Source organism: Petaurus breviceps, unplaced genomic scaffold (genome assembly GCF_028583685.1).
Source record: "Petaurus breviceps papuanus isolate PSGF00001 unplaced genomic scaffold, PetGlider_PUasm1.0 90602, whole genome shotgun sequence".
NCBI lineage: Eukaryota > Metazoa > Chordata > Mammalia > Diprotodontia > Petauridae > Petaurus > Petaurus breviceps.
In genome coordinates, this window is record NW_027187283.1 from 7,999,428 (window position 1) to 8,022,428 (window position 23,001).

At 38.4% G+C, this 23,001-nt stretch overlaps 1 pseudogene; it reads right to left on the bottom strand.

Moving 5' to 3' along the window:
* Positions 1 to 19,285: 19,285 nt before the first annotated feature.
* LOC138142734 (small ribosomal subunit protein uS15-like) lies at positions 19,286 to 19,749 on the bottom strand (annotated as a pseudogene).
* Positions 19,750 to 23,001: the final 3,252 nt, after the last annotated feature.

A 23,001-nucleotide genomic window follows, 5' to 3' on the forward strand; every position in this document is an offset into this window, starting at 1 on the left:
AAAGTTTTGGATCAGACTCACAAAACCAACTTCCTTTTAGTTCTTTCATGAGGCATTTTTTACTCTCCCTTGAAATGTTACCAATCGAAAGAATTTTCTCACAGCAAAAGAAATTATTCATAATTTTGGCAGCAATATTAAAATGAAGCCTTTTAAAAAACCCTTTTGAAATAGAAAAAGGAGCAGAAATTGATCCTTACCCCCAATTAATAAATCTGTTAATACAAATACTTCCTTGAAGAAAATGTTTTTAATAAAGTTAAGTTCATGAATACATTATAGCACAGAAATCTTGTCTAAGCATTTTAAAATCTTGCAGGGCTTTGTTCTAATGTGTTTATTCAACAGTGATCGTTTACTCAAAGGACATAGTAATTGCTGGAGTTGACTTTTAAAACCGACCTGCAAATGTCAGCAGTTCACCTTTCTCAAAACAAATTTTAAAAAATTTCCCTAATTAGATAGCTGAATTTTATTATTCTCTTTAGAATCATAAAAGAAGATGAATGGGGAGGGAACAGTTAATGCCAGCTGAGAAAAGAAAATCAAGTAAACTTGCTCTACAAAGACCCCTTCCCTTTGCATGTCTCCTGGTATATCTTCTTTATGAGGCATCATTAATACACACCAAATAACTAGCTTTCCACAAGATGATCTGAGAAAAGGTTTCAATGTCATTGGATAAATAACCCCATTCACATCTTGATATTTTATTATTCTTTATCTGTCACAGGCAAGACCTATATCCCTAATCTATTCCTGGCTCAAAGTCTTATAAACAGCCATTAGCCATTCTTAACGTCTTGTTTTGAGGGATTACAGGGCTGCCTTGTGTGATGCAAATTACTTCTGAGGATGTCAAGCTGCTCAATTTTCTTTTTAATGATCTTAATAATTGAATATGTACTTATTAGGGAAATTGAATTTTATTTTCACAATGAAAGGTTCAGCAACAGGAAAAACAACACAATACATTTATCCAGATTATGCCTATGTCTCAGCTCCAGTTCTCAGTGTAAAGGAGACACCTGTGGAAATGGCTTTTGTACTTTTAGCACTCCTAAGGCACTACACTGTACAGATACTCAGTGCCTACTGAGCGGACTGGCTCCAGACCAAATATATAGTGTTTGATGTAGTGGGGATTTAAGCCATGCCTGTGAGTGGGTGAGGATTGAACTGGACCCCAACATTAGCTCAATTTCCCCAGAATTAGCAGACTGATCTATGAGAAGTCATACCAGTCCTCAAGGTTGATTCAAAGGTAATACAAATAAGTAAATTGTGCCTGATCCTGAGTTGTACAAACACAACCTAATTGTGAGATATGCTGGGCCGTACATGTAATGGATGAAAAGAGTAATAAGTCTCGTGTTTATTGTGTAAAAGTATAGTTATATTTTATAAATGCCACTATGCTTCAGTAATGAGTGGTTAATTCTGTTTCCCCTGCTCCTTTCCTTCTACCATCTCATTTTAATTACTCACCCCTTAGTAATTAACCATATGTGTAGACCTATCCTTAAATTTCATGAATATTGAGCTATTTTTTGACCTCTTTATGTGTTGGAATGGTTTTCATTAAGAACAATGAAATTCTGTTTTATTTTGTTTGTTTGTTTTTTGATTCCCTAGGGCTCATTTTGGACAGTGCAGGATGTAGAACATTCTTAGGATAAGGGGGGCGTGAATCACCCAAAGCAACTATCTGAACCTCCAGTGTTTTATAAAGGATAAATAGAATTGAAATATGAACAATATACTGAGCATTAATGGGCGGTGAAGATTTTTTTAAGTTAAAATGAATACTCAGAGAAGGAATAAACTGTAATGAAGGAGAAAGGTGAAATTCTAGTGGATTTAGGATAATTTTCCAAATCTGGGCATTTTATTCAAGGTCATAATGGAAAAAGCACAGAACTTGAAGACAAAAGATTTGTTAAAGTTTCTGTTCATGTGCTTCTTAGCTGTGTGACTGTGGACAGGTCACAACCTCTGTGAGATTCAGTTTCCTTATCGATCACTTCAGGGAAACAAGCCTTTTCCTGCCTGCCTTAGAGGTTGTTGGAAAACAATTATTCTTAATCCTTAAAGTACAATATAAAGGGAGCTATTATTATTAAGATCACAAAATTGCAAACATAGGGAATCACTTTGAAAATTAGGAAAACTGGAACACAGGGGTAAAGGTGGTTGGACTTTGTGTTGTTTATTTCATGTTATCTTTCTCTATAAACATCATTAACAACATTGATATAAACTACTGTGAACTGACAATTATAGTGTCTGAATTCCCATAAATGTCTCCCCTGGAGTGTCAATAAAATTTAATCTCCCAATTACTTTGGGGACTAACTTCTGGTCAATTTATTTCTTCATACAGAGTAGGGGGACACATTATCATAAAATAATCTTTCATAATTCACAATATCCATAAATCAAATGCCACAGCTTCCATCCTTTTCCTTTTAAAAATTTTAATTGCTCTTTCTCTCACAACTCTTATCATTTGAGGCACTCTATGAAAAATTTCCAACTGTAAGAGATAATTAAAACCCAGTAGGTACGTCCCTCAAGATTCTATAAAGAGGGATACTGAAACATAGATTACTAGCTTTCATTCCCTAGAATTTAATTCAACATATTTGGATATTCAGAACTAGGTAAAGTTGAAGTTATAAAGTAAAAGTTCCCATGAAAATGGCAAATTAGTGAGTTTGACTTCATTCCTCATGGACTTTATATCTTCCTAGTCTCTATAATCTTACAACCTCTTGAATCTAGTCATTCATGCAAATGATATATGTTGATTAAAAGAAAGGGAGTACAACTAAGCATCACACTTTTCTATTCTTTTGAGCTATTTGATAACTCTAAGAAATGTGCCAACTGATTGGCACAAGTCCATTACATCTTTTTTGGAACCTTAGATTTCTTTCTCTATATCTTTCTCTTTCTTTCCTTATCTTTCCTTCCATTCCCTTCCTTCTCTCCTTCCTCCTTCCCTCCCTTCCTCCATTTATCCTTCCTCCCTTCCTCCATTCTTTCCTCCCTCCCTCCCTTCCTTCCTTCTTCCCTTCCTTCCTTATTTCCTCCCTCCCTCCTGTGATTACAATAGTATGTCCCAGTGTTCTTCAGTATTTTTATTACACCCCTCCCATAAGTTATTAATTTAAAATTGTTGAGTGCACCTCCAAAACATGTGCATTTACTCAACTGTAATTTATATATATATATATATATACTCTATGGACATCTTAAAACTTACAAAAAACCAGAACTTTAAAAAAAGGATGAAATAAAGGTGAAAGGATTTTATCCTGGATGCAGCTGGGGAGGGATATTGTTATATCAACACTTTAGTGCAGTCACTTTGACATTTATTAGGAGGATAGCTTAGAGAGGAGAAACTAGAGACAGGGAGACAAATGAGGGGATTATTATAGTTCAGGCAAGAGGTGATGAAGGCCTGCACTAAGGAGATGTGAGATAGGTAGAGAGACAAATGACCAGATTTGACAACTAATTAGATATGTGGGATGAATGAAAAGGAAGAATCAAAGATAACAGGAGTTTGTAGAATTGTGGTGCCATTAACAGGGCATTCCCTTAATAGAGAATTTGGGAAGAGGACTGTGTTAGAGTATGTGTTGGGGAGGTGGGATTAAAGAAGTCTACAAAGCAAATTTCAATTCATCTGTTCCCTAAATACTGAGGTCTTTTTCTAATGGTCATCTACCAAAGCCATAAGTTCATTTGGGGAGCTGGGGATGAGTATGCTGGTGGAGAAGAGGAATAAAGTAATTTTCCCAAGGGTGTCTGTGCAATTTCTATTTTGACTGTCTGGTACAGGCTAGATACAGCTGTCATGAAGGGACTTCAAATTCAGAAGTAGGGAGCTTCCAAAGCAGAGAGAGATTGAGGAATAGCTACATATAAGTGAGTTGGAGATAAGCACAATCATGGGGTGGGTGAGATGTGACTGATCTTTTCATCCTCTGATTGGCTGAACATGGGAGAAGAAGCACGACCTTCCCGCAGCTCTGGCTTCCACCTTCCCCAATCCATGTCAAAAGGGGACTCTAAACAAACTTTGGAGTTGCAGAACCCACAAAATGACACAGAGAAGCTAACCTCCGCGCTGAGGACAGCCCAGCAGGCCGGCAGGAAGCGGCCAGCACAGTGCTCTGGGAGCCGAGCCCAGCCCCACGCCTAGGCTTTAGCCCCAGAGTGGGCCTGACCAGCCGCTGGCCAGAGGGACTCCAGATCAGCAGCAGGTGTGGCCATTTCCAGATTTATCAACACATAGATGCGAAGGACAAAGTGAGAGGCCAGTGCAGTCTGGACTTTGGCACCAGTATGTGTGAGTGCATGGCTTTTACCCCCAGGGCGAGAAGCCTCTGAGAAGCCAGCACAACCAGCCAGTGCCAAGTGGCAGCCTCAGCTCCTGGCTGGCAGAGTGTAGGGGGACCAAGCACCAGTCTGAGGGGTAATCGATCTTGCTTTAAACTGCTTGGATCTGGATTGCAGTTTAGGGTGGAGGTCCTGGGCTGTGTGTCCAGCTTGCCAGAGCATGTGAAGACCTCAGAGAGGGCACCCATCTAAAACCTCAGGCAACTGAGAAAACCCCAGCCTTTAGGACGAAAGCTCCCCTGTCTGGTGGCAGTGTCCTACTGTGGCAAAAGCCCAAAAGTCAGGTAATTGAGTGGCAGAATGAGCAGGCAAAGGAAACAAAGCAGACAGAAGATTCCAACATTACACTCCTATTTTGCGGACAAGAAGGAGCAAAGCATGGAACAGGAGGAAAACAGTGAAGTCAGAACTGCTGCACCAAAAGCTTCAAAGGAAAATACAAGCTGGTTACAGGCCATAGAGGACCTTAAGAAAGATTTTGAAAACCAAATAGGAGAAGTGGAGGAAAAATTGGGAAGAGAAATGAGAACAATGCAAGAAAATTATGAAATGAGAGTCAACAGCCTGACTGAGGAATATAATACCTTAAAAAACAGACTGACTCAAATGGCAAAGGAGGCTCAAAAAGGCAATGAGGAGAAGAATGCCTTAAAAAGTCGAATTTGCCAGATGGAAAAAGAATCTCAAAAGCTCAATGAGGAGAATCATTGCTTCAGAATTAGATTGGAGCAAATGGAAGCTAATGACTTTATGAGAAATCAAGATTGGCTGAACACACTTCTAGGGTCACCTAATATTGTATCATTATGTCCTCCCCCTCAGGGGACCAGGAGCCCCACTGACCACTGTTAAAGCAAACTCTTAACTAACTGAAGCTCATCTTTTAAAGAAATCTCCTTTACAAATAAATATTCACACCTGCTCTTTAATTTATAGTCTTAGAGAGTTGCCTGGAACCCAGAGAGTGGTTAAGTGACTCCCCTCAACTCACACAGTGAATATAGATAGGCAGCAGAACTGAACCCAGGTCTTCCTAACTATGAGACCAGCTTTTCCTCCACTGTGACATGCTGTCTTGTTTCATTTCATAGTGTTGCTGCTGTTCTTCATTCTCAAAGAAAACCATGACATCACATCGGGAAGGTGATGACATGGCATGCAAGTGAACTGGATTTAAGTGAAGGAGGGCTGTGCAAAGTCACCAGCCTCACTTTCTCCTCTGGAGTCATCTGGGTCCAGTAGCCAGATATAGACCAGGACAAATAGAAGTGACCCAGGATAAATTAGGGGACTTTGGCCTTTATAAGCTAAGGTTTTCAGCAGGTCTCTGACTTAGGCAAAGCCCATTTAGCCATTATGGCTTAATAAGACCAGAGAAATGCTTTATGGAAGTTATTGTCGAAGGTTTTTCAAGGCAACCATATCCCCACACCAGCCTCCTTTCCCTATTTTGCTAATTCCTAAGGAAGAGAATTTTAGCAACATGATTTTATTCTTTCACATATCCCTTTTTTCTTTTTCTCCACTGTGGTACACCAACTCCTAATAGCTAATAATGTTAAGTTCCAGTTGATAAATTTACAAATATGACCTTGACCATAAATTGATACATATATTCAGTTCTAGGAGATGAGTGCAAGAATACCTAACTGAAGTAGGGTATTAATAAGTTTCATAATAGGTATATCTTCAGCAGATTTATTACTCAAGAAATCATATCTAGTCAAACACATTATATCATTGCATCAACATCAAATTAAAGGAAGTAAGGGACAATTCAGGTCTTGTGTTACTTTGAGGGATTTCAAACAAACAGCTATACAGATGTGAGGGAATCCGGGGGAATGGGGGAGAAGATGGATCAGAAATAAGGCATGAATTCTACATTAATAGCCTTATCTTCCCAGATTCACCTTTACAAGAACACTGACTTCACTACCAAGGGGAGTTACTAAATGCAGCACAGTACAGAAGTCTACTAAGGAGGAAAACTTGAACCTAACATACTTGTATGCCTGGTTATCTACTGTGTAGTCAGAGAACAAGGAAAAATAAAAAGAGAGAAGTACATGAAAAGAAATCTACCAAAAAGATACAAACAATACAGATGAAGTTCTTAAGCCCTAGAAATCTGTTTAAATCTGGTCACCATTCCACAAATGGCAAAAATCTGGCCACACTGTGTAATTCTACCCATCAGAGCGAAGAGAGAGAGGAAAGAGAGAGAGAGAGAGAGAGAGAGAGAGAGAGAGAGAGAGAGAGAGAGAGAGAGAGAGAGAGAGAGGGAGGAAAGAAGGAAGGAAGGAAGGAAGGAAGGAAGGAAGGAAGGAAGGAAGGAAGGAAGGAAGGAAGGAAGGAAGGAAGGAAGGAAGGAAGGAAAAGAAATTCAGGCTTCTAAAGAAGTTTTCATGGACCTGTGTAGGGATGTGATCAATCAATGTGTTAGCATGTTTTTTGGAGTCATCAAATTAACTTAAAGGAATAAGAAAGTATGATTCTTATCTGTTGTCAGAGTCTGTAAATCCATATCTATCAATTGTATAAATTACTGGATTTGATGACCTCTAATTATAGGAAACTTACTACTACGGCAGTCTATTGCATTTTTAGATAATTCTAATTGTCAGGCATTTCAATATTTCTGAACCTTAGGACACTGAACCAAAACAACTGTCAACTACTTTGCCCACAGTGGCCAAGGAAGATGAGTCAAGTTAATTCCTCTTGCAAATGAAATTACAGTGAAACAAATCCCTTCCTCTTTTCCTATATATAGTCACCAAGTTTTGTCAATTTAAAGTCTCTAATGTCATTCATATTCTCTCCCTTTTGGTAAACTCACACAACTATCCTATTCCAAAGTTTCACTAACTTTTGCATGGGCTGTTTTCTAATTTCCTGATTAATATATGAATTTTTTATACCCCCACTACACCCTGCACTTCTCCAATCCATTCTCTATATAGTTTCTGAAATAAGTCTGAACTTCTGACTTTCCTGTTCAAAAATCTTTAAAGGCTTTTTAATGCTTCTAGAATGAAATAAAAAAAATACTTATCCTTACTTTTAGCACCTGCCATACATTGTGACCTCTTGTCTTGCTGTTATAATTTTATTTTACATAATTATTTATTATTTCTATGATTTCTTCCTTATTATTTAAAATTGCATTAATTAGTCTCCATTTGAGTCTATATCCTTTTTTCAGAGTTCCTTTATGGGATGCATTTTTTTTGTCATGTTGTGGTCTATAAAACATGTTTAATATTTCTACATTTTTATGAGTCCCTTTAAAATGCAAGTTTTGGTAAAGTTCTCACATAAAAGTTAAACATTATACTATAAATCTTATCATTCACATTTGTTAATTACCAAAGGTCTATTAAACTTTTTTTTTCCCCTAACTTTTCCTTATAAGCTTTAAGAGGCTATTTTCCAACTTCTACTGACTCTGACAATTTGCGTTTCCAGAGGCCTAGCTAACTACCATCTTCTCCTTGAGGTCCTCGTAATAACCCTGAGCAGTTGATCTTTTTCTCTGACATTGTTAGCTTTGGTCCCTGTTCTAATACATTCTCCCAGTATCAATCACCAATTACCCACTTACAATTATTATCTTCCCTGTATCATTGATTGACCCAATAATATTTGTCCCACTTAAATTTAACTAAAAATATCCATTATCTTTTTTTTTTTTCTTTAAAGTTATTGGGGTTAACTTGCCCAAGGTTTCACGGCCAGTTTTTTTTGTTCTTTTGTTTTGTGTGTGTGTGTGTGTGTGTGTGTGTGTGTGTGTGTGTGTATGTAGGTGTTAAGTTTCTGAGGCCGGAACCAATCCCAGGTCCTCCCGACTCCGAGGCCGGTGCTCTTACTCACTTCGCCACCTAGCCGCCCCTATTCATTATCTTTTACTATTGACTTAGAAGAGCTATTGACTTAGAAACTATTGTAAGAATAGAAATTATAAAGCATTTCCCCCAACATGAGGTATATGAATCCTTCTTTAGCACTTTCATTCTTGGGATGATTGAGTTCAAAATTAAAGAAAGCCATTGTTACAAAATACTTGACCTACTATACTCACTTTCAAATGCATCATAATTATTAGATAACTTGCTCCCTTGCTGTAGGCCATGATACTTCTTTAAAACCCTGCTCTGCTGAGTCAAATAGGTTGTGCATTTATTGACATGACAACTCACTAGGCCTATTACCAGCAAAATCTGCTATGGCATCCATTTGCAGGATTCTGATATCTTGTTCTTACCAACTTTTCAAAACTCACAAGGGTCTAGACATCAAACATACTCCACCTAAGATTAAGAAAGAATAAGCACTAAGGACCAAAGGACAAAGACACCTTGTATTTGAGGCCAAATGTGGGAAGAGCAGTCTTTAACAAAATTATAATCAGGAAAGAGAGAATTCAATGCCTCATAATAATTTTAGTAAGCACTCTGAATGCCATTACAATAGCCAATTAAATTCCTTTTGGACACACAGTAAGTGGACAGTGAATAGTCATCAAATACCTAGATATGCTCCACTTTACATTACATTTCATTTACATTACATCAAATGAGGAGTTCTTTACATCCTCATAATGACTAAAATCCCATTGGCCAGTGTCCCATTACACTAGTTACCTATTCATATGTATCTGTCTCTACATCTTTTTTAAATTGGTGTAACAAGTTCATAAGGCTTTTGTAAATGTTTAATTCTTCTGTACTTTGGTTAGCTTTTCGTTTATATATTTATATGTTTTGCAATTAAGTGCACATATGATTAATATTGATATTATATTAGTTTTGGTGTCTTAAAGTATTTCCTCTGGCTTTCTTTCTTACCAATGACTACTTTTACTGTACTTTCACTGAGATCATGAGATCTATTCACCTGTGCTTTTTAAGATTTAGCTAAAGCTCAATAGATTCTGCTTTAGTTCTTTAATTTTGTATGATTATTTATACATGATATTTGTTTCATAGAAATTGTGTTTTGCTTTATGTTACATTCTATCATGATGTTACATTTTATCATGATCTTCCATTTTTGGATGGGTTCATCACATTTGCACTAATTGTTTTCATTGGATACTTTTTTTTTCCTATTTGAGACAACAGGTGGTATAATGGACCGAATGCTAGGCCAGGAGTCAGGAAGACCATAATTCAGTTGCAGCCTCAGCCATTTAGTAGCTGTGTGACCTACAGAATTTCTGTTTGTTACAGTTTCCTCAACTGTTAAATGGGGATAATATTAACATGTACTTCTCAGGGTTTAATATTTGTAAAAGTGCTTAGCACAATGCCTGACATAGGTGCTTTATAAGTGTTTATTCCCTTCTGGTTTCATTTCTTTACTTTATATCCCATTATAATGTTTCCATTATAACCCCTTTTTAAAGAAAAAAAGGAGTTGAGAAGATAGGTAAATCTAGGCAAATCACTGTCTTTGGAACAATCTGACCCTAATCCTTTCCTCTATTCCCCCCAACACGCCCCACTAAATCTAGAACTCTTTCTATTCCTTTGCATAGTAAGTTTATCTCCATTTGAAAATGTGGTTCTGTTTCCTATTCCCTCATTAACTCTAACCCAGATCTTTACCCACTTCCCTGCTCTAAACAAGTTTCACATTCATTTTTTTAATTTCATTATTTTTATCTAATCTTTAGCATAAGTATTAAGACCATATTTGTTATACAGTGAGATTTGAAAGTAATGACAACCCTAATGGTAAACTGGAAGCAAAGATCATGAGAACTGTAAAGATTACTGTACTTAGAAGATATTTTTTAAAGGGATAAGGATTTGGATGGATAATATGCTATTCAATTTATGTAGAATATGCAGGCATAGAATAGAAGTTCTAGAAAGAGTGGAGTCAGCTTTAAAGGAAGGTATGTATTTGTTTATTGATAGTAGAAGATGGAATTTCTGAAATTGGTAATGGGGAAAAGGAAGCTGATACCTTTGCTTCCTGGTCTTATCATCCAGGGGTTATGAGAGAAGGGCATCCAAACAGGTAAAGAACTTTCCCACCTCCTTCAACCCCTACTGACACTGCCTGTATTGTTCTCAGTCTAAACAAGTACCTTTCTCCCATAAACCCTATAGAGGTGTAGAGAAGTGGAACATTGTAAGCTATGTAGTACAAGACATAGGTATAGTGATCTTTCATCCACAGTAGGGGGGTTTGGTAGACTCAATAAGGAGCAAGTCGAACTTCTCTTTAGATCATTGATGGCAGTGGGGAAAACTATAATTTTTCTGCCATAATTATTTTTTTTTCTTAGGGTAGGAAGGGGATAGCTAAGTAGCTGAGTGATTAGAGAACTGGGCCTGGAAGCAGGAAGACAACTTCCTGAGTTCAAGTCTGGTTTCAGTCATATACTGACCCTGGGAAAATTGCTTTACAGTTCATCTCAGTTTACTCATCTGTAAAATGAGTTGGAGAAAAAATGGCAAATTACTCTAGTATCTTTGCCAAGAAAACCCAAAATGTGGGAGGAGGATTCTGGGAAGATGGCGGAGTAGGTCAGAAAATTCCAAGCTCTCAAGATCTTCCCCCACAAAAGAGTTAAAATAGAACCTTAGGGAGAACAAAGTGTTGGTGGAGATAAATAAGAACAGAGGCATAAGGGTTCTCATGGGACAATTTGAGAAGATCTGAAGAAAAATCCCAGGGCAAGTTTCAGTTCCTCCAAAGAGTAAACACCTCCAGGCTAGGTTCTGAAGCATCAGGCCTCTTACAAAACACCCTGAAAGTGCTCTGGTTAGGTGGTTTGAGAGGCTGAGGTAATGGAAATGTAAATTTTAAGATCTTCCCTGCCCCTAGGCTAAAGTGCACCAGGAGTCTGGGGTGGGAGGCTTGTTTTTCAGTAGATACTTTTTGATTGGCCAGTGGGTCCAGAAGGTTGTTACATTCTCTGAGCCAGGAGAAGGCTACATAAACCCTGATTTGAGGCTTTGTTTTGGGGCTCACTTTGAGAAGTGTTCTGTGATTTGATCAGATGAGACTCTGGGAAGCTGTTGTTGAGAGCCCCCTGGCTTTGAAAAACCCAGATGTTGATTTGGTATGGATGTAATGGTTGGACAGTTTGGAAACCTGTCTACTTGATCTGTTTCTCTGTCTTGATAATTCTGTTCTGTGTGTATACTCTGAAGTTTGGGGTGCTGACCTTTTCCCCCTGAACTAGGTAAATGATACATATTTGACTGATTAAAGCAAGCTTAATAACCCATTTTGAGTTGCTTTCGTTTAACAAAGCAGATCTAACAACCTGTGTTGGCAGCCACCCTGGGGACGTTGGGGTGCTTGCTGACACAAAATGCCGTCATGAACAGGATCTGCAGAGTAAAAGGAAAGTATAGGGGCTGGGATAATTGTTTGTTTCCCAGTTGTGGTAGCTGTGATTCTGTGGAGCCGTGGAACAGGAAAGAAGAATGGCCTGCATGCAGACTTCACTGAACTGAGAGCAGGAATGGGGAGCTGCCTGCATCAGGATGTGGGCAGAAGCCAGGAGCAGCTTCTGCCTGTGGGAGGAGAAGGAACCCAGGAGTTCTCAATTCAGGCACAGGAAAATATAAGGACTGTATGGCAAAGGAGGGGCACTGAATGTGTTTCCTTGCTGCATCTCACAGTTTGGGACCCAGGGGGAGGATGGACTTGTGACTATGGTGGGTGGGATGAAGTGCATTGGACCCCCAAGGACCCCACCTTGTTGGTTTCGTTGCCCAGCCCCTTCTCTGTACTTGGAAGTAGGGGCTGGAGCTGTGTGAGGGGAAGGACACCCCCCTCCGCCCAAGAGAACTTTATTTGGACTCTTGTATTGAATTGAGGTGATAATGCAATGTACTTTGTGTTTGTTTAAGGCCCAGTGGCCACTTTGGTAACTTTAGTTCTGTATCTTGAAAATGTGACCTAAGAGAAGTTTAAGGCTAATTCAAAAGTAAATTGACTATGCTATGGGCATGAAAGATCTTGGGGCCGAATGTAATGGAAATGGAAATTTTTAAGATCTCCCCTGCCCCTAGGCTAAAGTACACCTGGAGCCTGGGGTGGGAAGCTTGTTTTTCAGTAGATATTTTTTGATTGGCCAGTGGGTCCAGAAGGTTGTTACATTCTCTGAGCCAGGAGAAGGCCATATAAACCCTGATTTGAGGCTTTTTGGGGGGGCTCACTTTGAGAAGTGTTCTGTGATTTTATCAGATGACACTCTGGGAAGCCATTGTTGAGAGCCCCCTAGTTTTGAAAAACCCAGATGTTGATTTGGTATGGATGTAATGGCTGGACAGTTTGGAAACCTGTCTACTTGATCTGTTTCTCTGTTTTGATAATTCTGTTCTGTCTGTATACTCCGAAGTTCAGGGTGCTGACCTTTTCCCCCTGAACTAGGTAAATGATACATATTTGACTGATTAAGGCAAGCTTGATAACCCATTTGGAGTTTCTTTCCTTTAACAAAGCAGATCTAATAACCTGTGTTAGCAGCCACCCTGGGGACACTGGGGTGCTTGCTGATACACTGCCTCTGCCCTATCCACAGAAACCTTTACACCAAAGACAGTGGGGGGAGATGGACAGTCTGAGCCTGAGAAGATCAAGGGAACCTCAGCTAACTAGGAACACCAGACCCAGTTGTGCTGTGAAGAGCAGCGGGGACAAGAAGAAACCCAGGTGAGTGCAGAGGCAGTGGGGCAGAAAGAACCTGGCTGTGGGCACTTCCAGGAGGCTGGAGGTTTGGCTTTGGTTCCAGGCTAGAGAGAAGAACTGAAGATCTGGGGCAAGAGGCACCATTTCCCATACCCCGGGGCTAGAGGTGACTACAAATAATTAATCTATCATCACAAAAAATACAGAGACAAAGGAAAAAAAATCCAACCATAGAAACATATTATGGGAATAGAGATGAGTGGTGTTTATCTTCACAGGAGGATATTGAAGTGAAGAAAACCTAAAGAGTGACATCAAATGGTCGCCTGCCCAAAAAGAATTTATAGAATACCTTAAAAAGACTTTAAAAGACACATGACAGAGATGGAGGAAAAACTGAAAAAGAAAATAAGAATAATCCAAGAAAAAACAAGAGTATGAAAGGAAAGTCAAACAACTAGAAAAGGAGATCCAGAATCTTAAGGATGAAAATGACACCTTGAAAATTAGAATTGGGCAAAGTGAAATTAGTGAAATTATAAGAGATCAAAACATGATTAAGCAAAATATGAATAATGAAAAAATAGAAGTGAAAGTGAAATGTCTTATAAGAAAAACAGATTTGGAGACTAGATAAAGAAGAAAAAATATAAAAGTTATTGGACTAACTGAAAGTTATGATAACAACAACAACAAAAAAAGAATCCTGATACAAGAAAACCCAAAATGTGTTCCCAAAGTATCAGATACAACTGAAAAGACTGAACAAAAACAAAAGAATAGGAAGGATGTTTTATTATTTTGCATCTCTAAAAGTATCTATTGTAGTTCTTGGCATGGTTGAACTGTTTCATGAATGGTTTGTTGATTGGGCTTTATATTTTAATTTCATTGATGTTGAGTCCTTTGACTTTGCACATCAAATTTTCACATGAGAGTTTATATAGCTGTTCTCTGAGAGAATAATTTTGATGTCCCTGCTCAATTTAATTAGTATTTACTCAGTTCATTGTGATTTGATGGACATTAGTGGTTGTATTAATAAATTAAATAGATAAGAATTAGTTTTGAGTTAGTTATGCTAGTTAATGCTGTTAGGATAAAAATTACGATTAATTCATCAATTGTGTATTGATTAGAATATCCACATATTGATGATTATATTGCTTTTAAATTTGTTTAAAATTTATGCTATGTAGATTTATAGGCCTGTATTAACCTATATTTGGAATCAAGATAGAGACTTGCTCTACTCTGAGCTCCAGAAAACCACAGTTTCCCCTTTTACTCTTTTTTTCTACATACTCGTGGAGAATCCCAGAATCCTGTTGCCAAGTGTAATGGCAAGCAAAGAAGTAGTTAACACCTTGTTTTAGCTATTTGATTATTTAGCACCTTCTTTCAGTTCATGATAATATCAAGTCTTTTGTTAAGAAACGTAACTTGTGAACCCCCTGTTGCTGATGCAACAGGAAGGGAAGGAGCAAATGACCATAATAAAGGAGAGACCCAGACTGGAGAGAGCAGAATTGAGAATAGAACTTGTGGTGGCAGAACTGAGAACTGAGCAGAACTGAGAACTGAGAAAAGAGAAGAACTGAGAGAGTGGTGGTGGCACTCTGTCTCTTCTGTTTGTGTTGATTTTTGTTTGTGATGTGTGTTGAGTTCTCAGACTTCGTTGGTGGGTCTGAGTTTATTTCGCAGGCAGATAGTGAATTGATGATGGTGCCAGCAATGTGTATAAATGTTATTGTGTCTTTGTTAAGCTTTGTCTTCCCAGGAACAGAACTGTGAAGGACTGGACATGGACTGGACACTGTGAGGTTCAATATGGAACCGGAACTGGACAAATTACTGGATGAAGAATTGGTCAAGGAGCTGAGAGCTGCCTGCCTTTAAATCCAGGTGACAATTGGATAGATTTGGGCAGGAGCTGGGACCATGGAAGAGGAATCATGGAAATTGAGAGCCAGCCTTGAGTCAAGATGGAAAGACCTCTCCTTGGGTATTTAAAGCAAACTGAGAAGATCATGATTTATTGTGGCCTAGGGTTGGGAGGACTTTGTACTCTGTATCCTGTACCTTTTCAGGATGATTGAGTTAAGGATGACTGGAAATTAATCTCCAATTAAGAAGAAAGAAGACTTTTTGACTGAGAGATTAAGACAATGTAACCTAGGGGTAGATAACTTTGACCTTTGTACTTTGTGTCCATTAAGGAGGCAAGTCTTCAGGATGATTGAGTTAAGTTCTTACTGAAGGATATCTTTTGTTTAAAACTGTGTGACCACTTTGGTGAAAACTATGTGGCCATTTTAGTGATAACTTGTTATGCCATAACATTGTGAATGCTGTACTTTGATTTCTGTCAATGTTTTGTCTTAGTTTATTACTGAATAAATAGAGTTCACTATACTATGTAATCAGAAACTTGAAGCTGTTCATAGCAGCAGTCCTCTGGAAAGCTGCTTGTGCTTGGCTTTACACCTAGCCACTGAATAAACACTCATGATTGATGACAAGTGGAAAACCTGATGACTAAACTTTGATGGTCGATGGACAGTTCCCCTTGACCAATCATGTGTGTCCCCCCCCCCACTTTCGAATTGAACAATTCAAGAATTGAGCCACCTCATGCTATTTTTAGTGCTTCCGCTTTCTCATTCCCTTCAAGCAGTGACCTTAATAAATTGAAACTGCTTGGAATCTTGCCTCAGTTACTTTTTATTATGGATTAGAATATTGGGGTCGTATCTTTATACCTATATCAAATCTATGAAAGCCAACCCAAATTGATAAATTACACACTCTGCAAATGAAAAGCAACACAAAACTCTCTTTGGCAAAGTAGAACAATTTAAAAAGTGACTAATAAAACGTATATAGTCTTATATTGTTTAATTCCAGCATATCTCTGACCCTTTGCAGATGTATTAAATTCATTCAGTTTCTTAGTTTACTACCCACCACATGTGGAGATCAATTTTTCTGGTTATTAGAATGTACATTATTACCACATATTTTTAGAACTGAGTTTCTAACTTAACAAAAGTCAATAGAATAAACCGAACTTAAAATTAAAACTATTTTTAAACTGCCCTTTTTATTGTGGTGATCAAAATCCATGAACCCAGACAACACACTGTCCCGAGTGGAAAATTACTTTTAACTCTCTGATCTCAAAATCTATTTCAGTGATTCAAACTAAAAAAATATATCCCAGGATACAACAGAACCTTAAAGGATAGAGCCTACCTCATTACCAATGTGTTTTATTAATATGAAAATTTGTTTAGTATAAGAACATTGCTTTATATGTTGGCTATATCTTCCAGCAGATACATTTTTTAAAACTTCAACCCAACAGAGAAGTTTTCTTTCTTTCTTTCTTTCTTTCTTTCTTTCTTTCTTTCTTTCTTTCTTTCTTTCTTTCTTTCTTTCTTTCTTTCTTTCTTTCTTTCTTTCATCTCTCTTTCTGTCTAATTATGTTCAGGGATAAGATGAAAGTATAATAAGAGGAGAACAAAGTACCATGGGAGTTCAGAGGATGGCAAAGAATCACTTTTAAAGAAAATCAAAGAAAGAATTAATTTAGATGGTATGTTTTGGCCTTGAAAGATAGACCTACATTAGCCAAAATATGCTACAGAAGTATTTTACAAACATGGGAAATAGAGTAAATAAATAAATAAAATTTAAAGAGCAAAGGCAAACAAATGAAAAGCAGAAAATTACAAGTAATCTAGTTTAGCTTGAGAATAAAGCATGTGGCACAGACTCAATGGAATGGTAGATTGGGGTCAAATTTGGAATGTCTTGAATATGAGGCTCAGCAATTTGTATTAGATCATTATAGTTTTTGATCAAAAGTGTATGAAATCATTAGAGCTAATCTCTTGAAAATTCATCTTTCAGTATTGAGTAGGATGAATTAAAGAAAGGTGAGAAAAAAAGGCAGTAAAGCAATTTCATGGACTACTGCAGCAGTTCATATGAGAATTAATGGAAATCTAAACTAGGAAGATGGGTGTGGAAAGGCCAAGTTAGATGAGAGAAATATTTCAAAGGCTGGATCAGAGGGACATTGAAAGTTATTGGACATGGGGAATGACAAAGGGCAGGAATAAAGGATGACTCTGAAGTCATAAGCCTCATTGACTGGAAGAATGATAGTGTCATTGACAGAAATATCTATGTCAAAAGAAAGTGCTGGTTTAGAGTTAGGGACCAAGGGCAAAAGTATGGGGAATACTTTTGAAAAGGAGAAGGGACCTACACTAATATAGAAACCATGGGATACTAAGATTCCTATTACTTTTCTCCCCTGTCTTTTGACCGTTGTGTGCCCTTTAAGGAGCAGTGGATAAGAAGGAGTCAGATAATGCAATGAAGAATGAGAGGTGACTTTCTCTAATGACTTGAAATAACACAGGTCATAAACTGTATTAGCTATACCCCTCAATTTAAGATGTGCTCATATTTTGTCTTATATAGTTATTTTCACACAAACATGTGTATATATGTATGCATATACATGCTTTATACATGTATTATATATGTATGAATGCATATATACATACTTTATATATTATGTATATATGGGAATTTAAAAATCTATACAAGTCAATATATGATCTCATCTCGAATTGAGGGCCATGGATAATACAGTTTAACATCTGTGTGATTTCAATTCATTTTAGGACAAGCCTCAGAAGATAATAGACATGAGACTTGACTTTCAAAATCTTTCTTGAGCTCTTCCAAAAAGGCTTTTTGGGCTTGAGACCAGTCCATACATCCCTTTGAGGTTTCAGGTGTGTATACACTTGTGATGTTGTGATCTTCTGAATTTGTGCCTTGATCTTCCCTGTGTCCATAATAAGAATCTATGGTCAATATCTGTTTCTGCTTTTTGCTCATGGTGTTTGCCTATTTCTTGGCTTTTAAAGTTGAGCTTTTCTCCTGGAGCACAGGGGACAAAGCTTGCTGTGCTGAAAGCCTGGGACCTGGTTACTGGCTTTGCATGCTGATTCCTGGAGGCTGTAGGGCTCTGGCAGCTTACCTGGTGCTGAGCTGGGCTCAACAACACTGAAGCTTTTGGAGTGGGGGTGGGGGTGGGGAATTTGGCCCCAGGGGGACACCTGCTTACCTAGGCTTTGTACTCAAATGTTTGTTTCCTGGAAAAAGTCTGCCAGCCTGGAGCTGTGCCTCCTAGAACTGAGCTTCTCAGAGTTGTGCTGAAGCACAAGAAGATCTGGCTGCTGGAGAAGTAGGACCATGTAGTGGTTTTCTGAGCTGGTGTCTACCGGTTTCCCTACCTGTGGTGACTCACTGGGAGGATTGGGGGGAGGGGGTTGGTCCTGCTGTTGGCACTTGCCTGCTCCACCATCTTGTGGTTCAGGATTTCCTCCTGGCTTGCTGAGATGTGGCTTGCTGGGACACTTCCTGTTCTGTACTGCTCTCCCTCCCCCAGAGTGAGAGGGGACTTTCCCATTAATCCCCCAAACTTCCTGGGATACAAAACCTCTGCATTCTGTCTTTCTCGTGGTTCAGCTGTTCCAGGGTTTTTCCTGAGGTGATATTTTCTAAACTTTCAGAGGTCAATAAGGGAGGGTGAGAGCAATTTACTTATCACTCTGCCATCTTGGCTCCCAGAAGCAGTAATCAGTCTTGAAACTTGAAAGATTCATATGAGTGTAAAGCAGAAGTGACACCACTGTACACAGACTGTATAGTATGAATAAAGACATGAATAAGTATGCCCTAGTAAAGGTACCATGAGATGACCTTCCTAGGAAGAGTGAAGACTGAGAAGTCATGAAAAATAAGACTGATAAGGTAAATTGAGTTGATGTTAGATTGTAGAGGGTTTCAAATGTCAGTCTAATAATTTGAACTATACCTTGTAACCCATGATCACTGCCTTTACTTCTTCCCCATCATATGGGACCATAGATTTAGAAGTGGAAAGGCTCTTAGAGATCATCTAGTCCACACTCAGTGTAAAAGAGTTTAGACAGCTTGACCAAGCTCCCACATGAAGTATAAGGTAAAGGCAGGATTCAAATCTGGGTCATTTGACTCTATATTCAGTACATTGTGCATTGTTCTATGCTTCCCTAACTCCCTTTAATCTAGCTCTGTCCCCACACCTCTGCTGAAACCATATTCTCTATTTACTTACCTGTAACTTTTTTTTTCAGTTAGAGATGACTTTATTACTTGAGGACATAAACCAAAATTTATGCAACCAGAGCAGAGGCTGTGGATGATTCATATCTCCACTTAGGTGGCAGCACTCTCTTGGTCTTGTGGTACCGAGCCAGCCGGTGAATTTGGCTCTCATTCAGAATCAGACGGAATTTAGAGTCCTTATCCTTTCTGTTTCTCTCAAGATGCTTTCGGACAGCAACAGCTTTCTTGATCAAGTGATAAAGATCTTCAAGCAGATCAGGGGCAAGTCCCTTGGACTTTAGAATTCTCAAAATTTTGTTGCCAGTTACAAAGCTTACTTGTGCCACGCCATGAGAATCCCTCAGGATCACACCCATCTGGGAGGGTGTCAGGCCCTTTTTGACCACCTTGTAGATCTGTTCCTTCACGTCATCCGAGGTGAGCTTCAGCCACGTGGGCACACTGCGGCAGACCCTTCCCAGGAGCGTGCATATGACCCATGATGGAGAGGAGCAGGCAGCGAAAGAGAGGCGAGGAACATGGCAGGAAATTCCTGTAACTTGTTAATTGCTACACAATATCTGCCTGTGAAATCAACTGAGACCCACCAACAACGTCTGAGAACTCAATACAAATCTTCAACATAGAAATCAGCACTGATCCACAAACAAGGTCCAACAGGTCAGCACAAATCATTAGTAAAGTCCCAAGACCTCCAAAACCCTCCTCCAGGACTTCTGTAAACATACAACCAGAAAATCCTCTTTTAGGCTTTACAGTAAGGTAGGTCCCAGTGATGGGGGGAAATGGGATCCCAAAAGGTTCAGCAGATATTCTGATCTTATCCAAGACCAGAAAACCTGCAATATTGTCTGGAAAGAATTCAAGGTCTCAGGCTTAATTGGAGTGAGAGTTGTATAAGTTTATTGTTACACTTCCCTGAGAAGAGGGCAAGAGTCCTTTAGGGGACCTGCGAGTGAGAGGGGTACATGCTTTTACTTTTAAAGGGTAGGGCTGCCATTGTCAGGGCTGGCCTGACAGGAGGGGCCTCAATGCATAGACAAAGGTCAGAGCTGACCAAGAGGAGCATGTGAATAGTTTAGATAAGATTTGGGCCAGGCTGGAGGAGACATGAGGGATTAAGTAAGAACAAAGGAGTCCCAAGGTGTTGTCTAGGCCTAGTTCGGATAGGGGGAAGGGGCAGAGTTGGAGGTTGGGAAAGGAATTTTACAGATAACAACTTTACAATACAAATTGCAGTTACAATTTCACAGACTGGTTTCACAAGTTGGTTTCACAAAGTGACCTAGACCCCAGGTACCCCATCACCAGGGCTTCTCTATAAAGTATCACAAACATCAACACAGACAGAGCAGACAAACAGAGTGCTGGCCTACCACAAGTATTCCTTGACTCTGCCACCACAAGAGTCCTCTTTTCAGCTCCTGCTCTCTAGCCCTGGGGCTCTCATTACATGAGCTCCTCCCCAGGAGTTCACAGTTTGTGGAGTTCACATGTTCTGTTTATAAATACACTAAAACAAGGTGCTAATTCAATACCTGAAACAAGGAGTAAACCACTTCTGTGCTTGCCATTACATCCCTTGATTTCCATTTTCATCCTTTTCAAGACAATCCTCTTCAGTTCTAGGAACAGCAGGAGTTTGATGAACACTACCTGAATGGCATTGATTTAATTGGGACGTATGGGCATAATTTATGAGAAGTTGAGGTACTTTCATTAGGCAGTATCTCTTATGAAAGAATGTTTATTATTGTGGGCTAGAAATTGTCAGTGTTTCTTTGGGGAAAAGAAGACAAAGGGGAAGAGTTTTAGCTCAGTGCATGGAGAATCATCCATGCAATTTATTTATGCAGTATGTTACCTATTTACCCCATCATAAATGAAGAAAACAGCAGGAAATTCTGCTGGAAGATTTCCAGAAGTTGGTTAATGTTTTCCTTCCCAAAGATTTTTTTTTTTAGAAAATCTTGTGCTTGTTTGATCTACCCTGTCTGTTCCACTGAATTCAAAGTCTTTAAACCATGGTTGGTGGCTTTTCTCTCTTCAGATGTGCTTGGGTATTATTTCTATCTCCATAGTCAATCTTTTGAGGAAATATTTGTCTCACTAGCTAAATCTGGCAATTAATGAGACTTTATGCAGAACACTGGGAGAAATAGCCTGAGGAATGAAACAGGACCATTCAGGGACAAAAGAGAACATTAGTACAGGAGAGGAAGAAAACACTTAAGTATGTAACATGGTAAGTCTTACAAAGGAAATGTGGCAAGAACAGCAATTATGCTATGAAATTCTTACAGGATTGGAGATTTTAAGGCCTTCATTTACTATTTTGCCTTTAACTTGTTTTCCCATATGTCTACACACACACACATACACACACACACACATATGGTAACATTTCACTTTATTTCTTTAGGATCTTGTGCAACTCTCTTTTGGTCTTTGTCTCTTACTACCATATGAGTCATCCTTGAAAGATTATTCTTTTAAAGTTCTGGCTACTACATTCACACTGAAACATAAGACTATATTATAAAATACTGAACCTTATTATTTTATTACTTGCAAATCCCTCTTTTTACAGGAATGAAAAATAGGACTATTTCTCTAGCCAGTTAGATAACTGGAACAAAAAAAAGAAATATTTTCTGACACTTAGAGATTTCTTTTGTGGCAATAACATGGAATCCCACAATTTCAATTTTGAAAGGCTTAATAGTGACTTTATCCTAGAATTTTGGGGGCAATATTGGAGAGACTGTACTCCAGATTCTTTTCCCCTAAATTTTAAATATTTATAATTTATTAATTTTAATATATTTTTTAAAATTTTGAGTTCCAATTTCTCTTCCACTGCTCCCCCAACCACAGAGAAGTCAAGCAATATATCAATTATTAGTGTGTAGTCATGCAACATATAATTCCATGTTAGCCATATTGCAACAATGACAACAACAACAAAAGTGAGAAAGTTATCCTTTGATTTGCACTCAGAGGTCATCAGTTTTCTCTCTGGAGGTAGATGGCATTTTTTCATCAAGAGTCCTTTGGAACTGTTTTAGATCATTTTATTGATCAGAGTACCCAAGTTTTCACACAGTATATTATCATTACAACATTGTCATTACTGTGCACAATGATTTCCTGGTTCATCTCACTTCACTTAGCCTCAGTTCATACAGGTCTTCCTATGTTATTTTTTTTTCCTTCTCTGAAACCACCCCCTCATTATTTCTTATACATTAGTATTTCATCAAAATCATTTCCCATAACTTGTTCGGCCATTACCCAATTGATGAGCATCCCATTGATTTTTAATCCCTTGCAAGAGCTGATATCAATGTTTATTTTTTTTTTTTTACATATAGGTCCTTTGTATTTTTCTTAGATCTCTCTGGGATACAAACCTAGTAGTGACATTGGTGGATCAAAGGATATTTATAGTTTTATAGCCCTTTGGGCATTGTATTCCACAATGGCTAGAACCCATCACTAGAATACCCATTTCCCCTTACCTCTCTATCACTTACTATTTCAGACTGCTGTGAGGTGGCACCTTAGAGTTGTTTTAATTTGCATTGCTCTCATCAATAGTTATTTAGAATGTTTTTCTTTATAGGATTATGGATAGCCTTGATTTCTTCTTCTGAAAATGTCCTTTTAATATCCTTTAACCAGTCATCAAATAAGGAATGACTCTATCTCTGTCTGTCTGTCTGTCTGTCT